General features: G+C 41.5%; 1 pseudogene across 1 annotated transcript; it reads left to right on the forward strand.

Annotated features, from left to right (window-relative positions):
- Positions 1-4,663: 4,663 nt before the first annotated feature.
- On the forward strand, positions 4,664-7,234 carry LOC308593612 (protocadherin gamma-B1 pseudogene; annotated as a pseudogene). The gene has a single exon. The product of its transcript is annotated as a protocadherin gamma-B1 pseudogene (transcript).
- Positions 7,235-10,418: the final 3,184 nt, after the last annotated feature.

A 10,418-nucleotide genomic window follows, 5' to 3' on the forward strand; every position in this document is an offset into this window, starting at 1 on the left:
TGGCAGAATGATATAGATATAGATATAGATATAGATATAGATATAGATATAGATATAGATACAAATGATATAGATGATTAGATACAGATATAGATATGTAATGCATTCACTTTTTCTGACATTTGCACAGGACAATGTCCAAACTGATAATGCTCAAGTCAAATAATGGCCTTTCTTGCATAGTGAATATAAAGCAGGGTAGCCAGCGTTTTTTGTCCAGTAAGCACATTTGGAATTTGGAGAGAGTGTTGTGGTCACCAGCCAGAAATGGCTGCTATAGAGGCGTGTCTTGACACAAAGTGGCTGCCATGGAGATGTGATGTAACACAAAAGAGATGCCTAGCGTGTGGCATAATGGATTCAGTGCAGGAGAGGCTGAATCCATGCAACAGAAACTGAGTACAAAGAGGTTTTTTTTTATTATACCTGAAAAGCATCGTAAGACAAGTAAGGAGCATGGGGTCCTGTTTGCCAGCCCTGCAGTCAGCTGACTCCATCCACTGCACTGAGCTCTTAGAAGCCTCCTCACAATTGAGAACCCTGATAATGAAACACCCTTACAATACTGCAATTCCTTGTTCAGTCATAACACCCAAGCCAGGTTAAAACCTATGCACATACGGCTGTAAACGTGTAGGTTCTTCTTCCCAATGCTCCACTGAATATGCAGATGTTGGACAGGGCCAGAGGCAGCACAAACATTGGGGAATGTGCATGAATTCTACACATGAAGGAATAATCAGTGAACAACCATAGAAAGAGGCAGTGAGGTGGGCATCTCTTGCTGAAATGACCCATTTTCCTTTATCTAGACCACTGAGCTCACTGTGAATCATTTACTTTATCATTGTTTCTGTTTAGGTTTGTTTCCTAATAATAACTTTGATTTTCATTGGCTGCTCTCATGATCATATGTACTTGGAAGTATGCTTCACTAAAATCTATTGGACTTCCTGACATGTAATTATGCTTAGCAGAATGAAGTACTGAAGTACTACCGTTCTAAGAGGAGCTCATAACAATCTGAGAAGCATGTTTGTTATATCCACTTTCATTAAATAAGGTAGCAATTTTACTTGATTAGCTTTGCTTTTTAAAAAGTTACTATTTGTTTAGCTGTCAGGAGATAGGGATGTGATCTCTTCTTGCTAATTAATAGTATATTGATGTTGGCCACAAACCTCCACATAGAAATTGGGATCTCTGAAGAGGGTAGTATCAGGAGACATTTTCAATGCTGCATTTGCGTGAAATCTGTTTAAAATAATCTGTTCATATTTTAGAACTCTTTGTGTACTACAAATTTTGCATATATTTTACAACTGTAAAACATTTTCCCCAAAATAGTTCAGATCGTGCCAATGTTTTCTGCTTCATGAAAGGCTTGGGCCAGGATCCAGAGAAGACTCTTTCTGTGAATCTGAAAGCATTTGTGGGGCGTGTTTTTGTTCACTTGCAGTCCCCATGCCATAATGGATGGGGCTTTTGAAGCTAATAAAAACTGAGTTTCAAGAATGGTTTGTAATAGGGTGTGGGAGACAATCAGCTGTTATAAGAAGTCAGAAAGTATTGCATCACCCCAACCAATATTTTGGAACCCAACTTTACTTGTGCCCTGTTATACTTCCCACCAACATCAGACACGTGAAAGTTTATTGTGGTGACTTAGCAATAAAAGATAGGCAGTCTACACATACTCAAAAGTGCTTTCCTCATATTCTGGGGCTCTTTAAAATGGTGTGGCCAAATCATGGTCAGCTCTAACAGTAATTAAAGGGAGAACTGTGGCTTCAGTAGCAGAGTGCATGCTTCTTCTGCACAAATGAGATGAGACTGGATATAAGAGATCTTTCAGAGAGAGGTGTACATTGTTTTCACAATATAGGTCTCAGTATTTTACTCTGAAGCTGGTCATTTACACACCACAGACCAAATATATGGAGAGGAATTTGTGGCCATGTAGAGAAGTGTGTCATGAATTTTGTGATTATATATGGAGGGGTCAATGAAAATTTATGGAGTGGAAACTGAAATGATAGCTATTAATGACAATGGGCCCAGGTTCCCATCAGAAGAACCAGAAACAAAAGTTGGTGAGAATAAAGCAAGAGAACTCCAATTTACCATCTATAAGGCACAAGACACTGATTTGAAAGCCAATTCTCTCTAGAACCTCAAAATCAGCTAAAGGAATAATTTTATCCTGGACATGAAAATAGCAGCTGGAGGTGCCAGATATGTTGAACTGGTGGTAGAAAAAATTCTTAACCACAAAGAGGAAGCTGCTCACCATCCGCTCCTCACAGTATATTAAGGAGGAGAGTCAGAAAAGTCTGGTACTTCAAAAACCTGAGTCACAATTCTTGATGCACTGACAGTGCCTTGGGCTTTAAACAAGCCTCCATTATTCAGTGAGTCCAGGCTCAATATAGAGATTGTTAATATTTGTTATCCTTGTTACCTGTGTATGGCTATGCTCTTTAGTTAGCCATATCCTCACATATTGTACTGCCAAAGAAAACCCCCCAAAGAAATCTCTCTCAAGATGACAACAGAAGCCCTCCTAAGCATGCAAAATCTCGATTAAAGAATCCATGGAGAAATCCTGTGTTCGGTTCTGACAGTCTCCCTTTCAAACTGAAGAAATCGATCAGCAACCATTACAGTTTGGTACCAAGTAGTGGCTGTTTCTGTGCATCACGCAGACTGAAGAGGAGATGGGAGCTGTTGCTTCAGCAGTGAAGGAACTTAGACTTGGAGCTTATACAGGAGCTAGAGGACCCATCCCTTCCAGGATCTCAGGCAGGACTTGTTTCCATTTGATTCCTTCTCATGAGTAGCCTCTGCAGCGGCTATCCAGGTACTGCGGCAACTCTTATGTTCCTGCCTGATTCACCTTCTTCTCTGAGCCTGTGGCCCCCAAAGAGATGAGGAAGATTCTGAGAGCCAGACAGTATCTCAGCTACTCAGTCCTGGGGCAGGGTTGTGAGGTCCATGAAGAACAACGTATCCAGACTGAGAATAACTTATTAAAAATGAGATCAGTAATTTGTCTATATAACTCTATTAATTCTGTCTGGGGTTATTTATGCCTGATGTTCTTTCATTTATGAAAAGTTCCAGGAGATTAAGTTCCATGGAAGAGCCAAGGATGGAGGTTCCCCACCACTCAGCTCCAAGGTCTCAGTGACTCTCTTCATCCTGGACCAAAATGACAGTGCTCCCCAAATCCTGTACCCCTTCCCTCCCACTGATGGTTCCACAGGGATAGAGCTGGCCCTTCACTCCTCTGAGCCAGGCTACCTACCTGGTCACTAAGGTAGTGGCCATGGATTTGGACTCAGACATATACTTCCTGTATGGCCCATACTGATTTTAGGAACATATTTCAAACACTCTGATTTTGTCATCAGTGACTACAATTATCATTTGCAACTTGTCTGTTTATATAACGTTCTTGCCTATCCTCAGTCTCTGTAGATTGAATAGGATATAAGGCTAGAAAACAAAATTGTTGCAATTATTGCAGAAGTATCGCATGCAGTATCCTAGACAGAGATGGGCAGGTGGTGGGTCAGGATCTACTGATAGATCTTTGGGTGATTTTCAGCAGAATGGCAAGGGTTTCTGGCTCCCAGCTTAACAATAACAAAAAACTTTTTTTCACCTAAATTAGGCTGCCGAAATGAGGAAAACTAACCAGGAGTGAACTTTTGTGTAGAATGATTGTGGAACAGTTCTGTTCTGGTACTGAAAACACATTCCTTGGCTCAGAATGTGCTCAGAAGAAGCCTGTTGTTTAATTCTGTGGGTGGTACTCAATGCTAGTCCTACTCAGACCTATTGAAGTTGATGGACATGACAAACTTAGGTTCACTTATGTCACTGAGTCTACCTCAGGGTAGGACTTAGTTGACTACAACCCTATGTCTTTTGCACCTGGTTCTGACTGATAGATTAACTTGATGTCTGCCCATTCCTGCCCTATGAAATGAAGTATTGTGGATTCAGAAATTCTAGCGGGTGGGGAGCAAGGGCCCAGCACTTGTAGTTGTTCCCCACATGACAGCTCTTCATAATGACTCCCACCCCTTTCTGCCTCAGTTTCTTCCTCTAATCATAAAAAAGAGGTTGGCAGTTTGGCACAAAAGCTGGTACTATGGGCATTGCCTTTAGACCTTCTGAAGAATTTAAGGCTTTGCTTTGGGGGGCTATTGTGAAGGAAACCCTCTGAAATTAAGTGCCGAGTGCTATATTTCTGCCTCAGAAACTTTGTTTATGAAGTTCTTGATACAAAGCCCACTGATAGGTAATAACTTCAGAGTGTTTCCTGTATGCACCATATGTGTGTTCACTCTTGCACATACTGCCTTAAGGAGAATTGTGAAATGCACACACAACTAAATAATTGCATAAACCTGTGCACATCTAGAGAGAAATGTTGCTACCCTGTCAGCCTCTGAACTCTTATCAGCATGTTGTGCCAGTAGGTGCTCCTGCAGTTTTCCAGCAGAGACTCAGAGTGCCGCTGTTGGCCAATACGGGATAAGGATAGAAATCAGGGGTCCATTCACTTTTCCTGTGATGTAACAATTACTGAGTTAAGTTCTACAAATCTGAAGGAGCTGGAATTGAGGGACAACAATATAGCATCCTACCAAAAATGGATCCCTCCCCGTTGAGACTGCATCAGGGAATGATGCCTGCTCCTGACAACAACTTCTTGCAGCATGAAAGAAACTTGAAGACCCGAATCAGAAAAGAAAAGATGCAAACAAAGCAGCCGAGGAAATGGCTGAAGATCACAGGGAGCAGGGAGCCACTCCGGCGGCAAGTACAGCTTTCCTTGTTATTCTCTTTGTTCTGCCTGACAATGTCGGAAGAGGTCTGGTATTCAATTCCTGAGGAAAGGGAGAAGGGTTCTCTTGTGGGAAATCTGGCCAAGGATTTGGGTCTGAGTAAGAGAGACCTAGTGAAGAGGAAGCTCCGTATTGTTTCTGCAGCTAATGCTCAGTTCTTTACTGTGAATGAGGAACATGGAGACTTCTATGTAAGAGACCAAATAGATCGAGAAGCAATCTGTGGGAAATCACCACGTTGTGTCCTTAACTTTGAAACTGTGGTTGAAAACCCTCTAAATGTTTTTCATATAAGCATCACCATAGAGGATATTAATGATAATGCACCACAATTTTTAAAAGATGATATCAAGCTAGAAATAAGTGAATCTAGCTTGACTGGAGCCATATTCCCCCTTGAAAGTGCTGAAGATCCTGACGTTGGAATAAATTCTCTGCAAAATTACCAGCTGAGCAGTAACCAGTACTTCACCTTGGAAGTTAAAGAAAGTCCAGATGGAAATAAATATCCTATTTTAGTGCAAAGCAAACCTCTGGATCGGGAAAGTGAGCACAGCCTCCACTTGATCCTTACAGGCCTGGATGGTGGAGAACCAAGAAAAACTGGAACAGCCCAGATATGGATTAATGTCACTGATGCCAATGACAACCCACCTGTTTTCACTGAGGAAGTCTATAAACTCAGCCTAAAAGAGAGTGCACCAAAAGGATCGTTAGTGATCCAGGTGAAAGCCTCAGATGCAGATGAAGGTCCTTATGCACAGATAAGATACAGTTTTAGCAATATCCCAGCTAAAGCAAGACAGAAATTCAGCCTGGATCCTGAAAGTGGAGCAATTTTAGTTAGGGAGACTTTAGACTTTGAAGAATCCAGAAGCTATATGATGTTAGTGGAAGCCAAAGATGGTGGTGGACTACTGGCACATTGTAAAGTCGAGATTGATATTCTGGATGAGAATGACAATGCTCCAGAGATTTTGCTAACATCTATCTTTAGTCCAGTTCCTGAAGACTCTCTACCAGGAACTGTCATAGCTTTGATCAATGTGGATGATAGAGATGAAGGAGAAAATGGGAAGGTTACTTGCCACATACAATATAATTTGCCTTTTAAAATTCTTTCTTCATCTAACAGTTACTACAAGTTACTTACAGAGAGTCCCCTAGACAGAGAAAAAGCCTCAGGATACAACATCACAATCACGGCCACCGACAAAGGTAGCCCCCCTCTCTCCTCCAACAAAACCATCTCCCTGCAGATTTCAGATATCAATGACAACCCCCCTTCCTTTGAAAAATCAACCTACAGTGTCTTTGTGCCAGAAAACAATCCCTCAGGTGCCTCCATTTTTGCCCTCAAAGCTTCGGACCCGGATCTGGACCGCAACTCACGTATCACTTACTCCATCCTCAACAGCAACATGGAGGAGCTGCCTCTCTCCTCTTACGTCTCCATCAACTCTGAGACGGGAACTATCTATGCACAGCGCTCCTTTGACTATGAGCAATTCAGGGAGTTTCAGATCCAAGTGAAGGCCCAAGATGGCGGCTCTCCCTCTCTCAGCAACAATGCCACCGTGTGGGTGTACATTTTGGATCAGAACGATAACAGCCCTCGCGTTCTGTATCCTTTCCCAGGTGCTGAGGGCTCTGCCTTGTTTGAGATGGTTCCTCACTCGGCAGAGCCAGGCTACCTCGTGACCAAAGTGGTGGCTGTGGACGCGGACTCTGGGCACAATGCCTGGCTCTCCTACCAAGTGCTGCAGGCCACAGAGCCGGCCCTCTTCACCATTGGGACCCACACGGGAGAGATCAGGACATCACGAGCCCTTCTGGAGAAAGATGCTGTGAAACAGAAGCTGGTCATCTTGGTGAAGGACAATGGGAAGGCTCCGCTCTCAGCTACTGTGGTCCTCAACCTCGTGGTTGCCGAGAACTTCCAAGAGGCACTTCCGGAAATGAGCAAACCAGCCATTGACTCTAAGTATCAGTCTGATATGAATGCCATTTTAGTTATAGCCTTGGCTTTGGTCTCATTCTTATTCCTTTTTACAGTCTTAACAGTTTTAATACTTAAATGTCGGAGACAGAGAAGCCCAACAGTGCTTGGATCCTACAATACTGACTTGTACTCTAGCTTGGGACACAAATTTTCCTGCAATTACAATAATGGGACATTGACATTGCCCTATTCATATGAAGTGTGCTTAGCGTCTAAGGCAGACCGGAATGAGTTTGCCTTTCTGAAACCAAACCCCTCAGTGGCCACAGATGATCCCATTCTGAAGGACGATTCTGGAATTGGGAATGAATCTCTGGGTGAAAATCTCATCCCTGATAACAGTGTGCAGGTGAGAATCACAGATACATTTTAAGACATAGACTGCAAGGCTGTAATATTTCCGTTTTCTAACCTGTTTATTCAGAGTGAAGAAAAGCAGCTTGGTGGCACCCAGAATTCACCTGCATTTCGAACACTGCTTAGTTAAGATGCTTCTTTTTTAGGGGGGGAGGAACCCTGATGAATAATATAAGTAAAAGGTAGTATCTTGTCATAGAATATACAGTAGTCTTCTGCACCTATAAGGTATGGATGTTTCCATAAAGTGAGATATTTTCATGGAACCTGGTAAGCTTGAACTTTCCTTTAGATTTGAGAGTAATGGACCCAAGAAGACATTTAACAATGTCAGAATTGTCCCTTTATTCTTCAAAAGTAACAGGACAATCATTCTATCGCAAGAATGTAATTTCTTCTTTGGTACAAATTTGTTGGGTTATGTCTGCCCTCTACTGATCAGATGTTATACTGCAGTTCTGGGTTTAGCATATAGTGTTCCTAGACTTTATTACAAGCGCAACCAACTTAATAATATTTAGCTACAAATCAGTTTTACTTTGTGTTGATTTTAAATACCTTGTCTTATTTGTTGCAGGGTGTGTGTGTGTGTGTGTGTGTGTGTGTGTGTGTGTGTGAAGAATGCTGTCACAATCTTCTCTTCTTCAGGCTAAACATACCCCGTCGTAGGGCTTGTCTTTCATACTATGGACCATATCTACGTTGCCCTCCTCTGAACCTGTTCCAATTTATCTAAATTCTTCTAAATATGTGATGTCCAGGACTGGACATAGTTCTTCAGATGCAATATGAGTAGTACATGAGTTTTGTTTGTTTTCCTTTTGGCTATATTTCCAAATCTGAAAGGCTGTGCTCGTTTAAGCAAGTGGCAACAGGTTTTTCAAGGCTTGTGTGTGTGTGACTACTCATTTGTGATTTTTTGAAATTGTAACAAAGGTCTGTCCTCGTTTTTCCAACATAGTGTATATGGCACGCAGGGTACTTACATTCTGTAACACAGGTGAAACTGTATAACACGGAATTTAAAGTGTTATGATCAGTGATAGGGTTTTGCAAGGATACTGGCTATCAAGGGTGATGGAGGGAAGATGATGGATCAAAGCATGCTATAAATGGGATATGATATTGCATGTTTCTATCTTCCACACCCAGAGAGCGTCTCCTCCACACAGGTGGGACAAATACTAAGAAGCAGCACCTATCTCCATATTTTTTTTTAGTATGTGTGCATCCAGCATCCATCTATCCCCTTGTGATCAAGAAGATCTTACAGACTGATCAGTGTCTACTACTCCCTTCTGCACATTGCATCTGTTTAAAAATAATAATCTTGAAATGTGATTCTGCCTTTTTAAAATTGGATTATAGGAATTGTAAAGAGGCATAAGACTCATTTGAATGGATTGACTCTGCTAAAGATAATATTTGTCATCTGTTAGGACTAAGTCATCTATAAGCTAGAGAAATTGACTGAGAAAGGAGAGGCAGTGATAAAATATTTTTAATATTTTGTTGGAAGCCGCCCAGAGTGGCTGGGAAAACCCAGCCAGATGGGCGGGGTATAAATAATAAATTCAAGCAGGAGACAGGACCTAATAACCTAATAACATCAGCCATGCCAACGGAGTTCATTCACCTGCCCATAAAACACCATTACCAACAATGCCTTTGTCTGGATCACCCATGAGACAAGGAGAGGCAACAGCCTCAGGTGGCAGGATCTACAGGGGCAGCAGATCCCAAAATAGATCTTTATTCCTCCCTTTTTCCTGGTGTAGCTATTCACTCACCCCTTCTTCCCTGGCAGGGAGGGGGTGCCATTTTGTGGTTTGCCTCAGGTGCCAAAAAGTATTAGGCTGGCCTATAAACAGGCCATTTGTACTAAAGAACACAAATCTGATATAAAAAATGGCAACATTCAATGGAAGAGCAGGATTCCCTGCTGGTGACCCCAAATTAACAATACTCTGGCAAAAAGACTTAAACAGGCAGTTCCAGCTTGGAGTTGCTGTACTAGAATTTCTCAGCAAGTTTCATACTGTTCTGTTCTGGCTCAGCTGAATCAATTGATTTGCTTCATAGTACGAAAACAAGAGAATTCTTTGGCAGCTAACGTATGTATTGCGGAATAAGCTTTCATGGTGGACGCTAGCCCACAAAAACTTTCGCCATAATAAATTTGCTAGGCTTAAAAAGACTCTGTTGTTTTCAGGCAACAAATTTCAGTCTTTGAGGTGCCACAAGACATTTTGTTCTCTTTATGGGCTTCTCTTGAATCATCAAATCACATGTGTAATTTTGCATCAGGACCAACTTTTTGATATAAAGGCAGGCCACTTAAAAATGGCAGGCAAAAGGAGACATTTGGCAGCCAAGTTTGGGTGTTACTCAGTTGATCCTAAGATAAATGTGAGTCATCAGTTGCTGCAACAGTGGACAAATAGAGGTGGCAGCTTAACACAGGATGATGCTTTCTGACTGAACATGTTTTAAAATGCTTCTCAGATTTTGGCAGGAACTACGGGCAATCAATTTCTAAAGTTATATCTACAATGGTAAATTAGCATTTACTGAATGGCCTGTTGTTGTTAAAATTTGTATACCACCCTTCATCTGAAAGATCACAAGTTGGTTTAATTAAAACCACTCTGCAAAGAATAATGGAATATGATACCAAAGGCATGAAAAGCAAACTAGTGGATTCCTGATATATTTGTTATTATCTCTTCTATGTAGCTGAGAATTCACATAGAAAATGTTCTGCTCTCTAGCTTACTCCAGAATGTCAGCAGTTTTTTGTTTGTTGCAGCAAAACCCACAATGACTACCTTAAAGGTTTATTGTGGCATACAGGTTATGTATTTTATTGCTTCAGTTGAGGCTATGTTCTTATCACTATGCAAAGCATGGGTAGAGAGCGAATTTCCCCCTACCTCTCATCTCATAATTCAAGGTCTTCAAAGAAGTGGTCTGCATACAGTTCAAGGCTGACATAAGAAAATACTTCTGTACAAAGTTAATAATTAACTCAGCATCCTAAGATGTGATGAGATTGCTTTATGAAAAATGGTTGAACCTACATAGATGAAGGCAGTATACCTCAAAGGAACAGCTGGTGCCTTTCATTTCTATTCCTTGCTTGACAGCTTGCAGAGGTTTTTGCTTTCTGATATTAACAGCAGAATGCTGATCTAGATGGA

This window comes from Podarcis bocagei (assembly GCF_964188305.1).
Source record: "Podarcis bocagei genome assembly, chromosome: 8".
NCBI classification, from domain to species: Eukaryota; Metazoa; Chordata; class Lepidosauria; order Squamata; family Lacertidae; genus Podarcis; species Podarcis bocagei.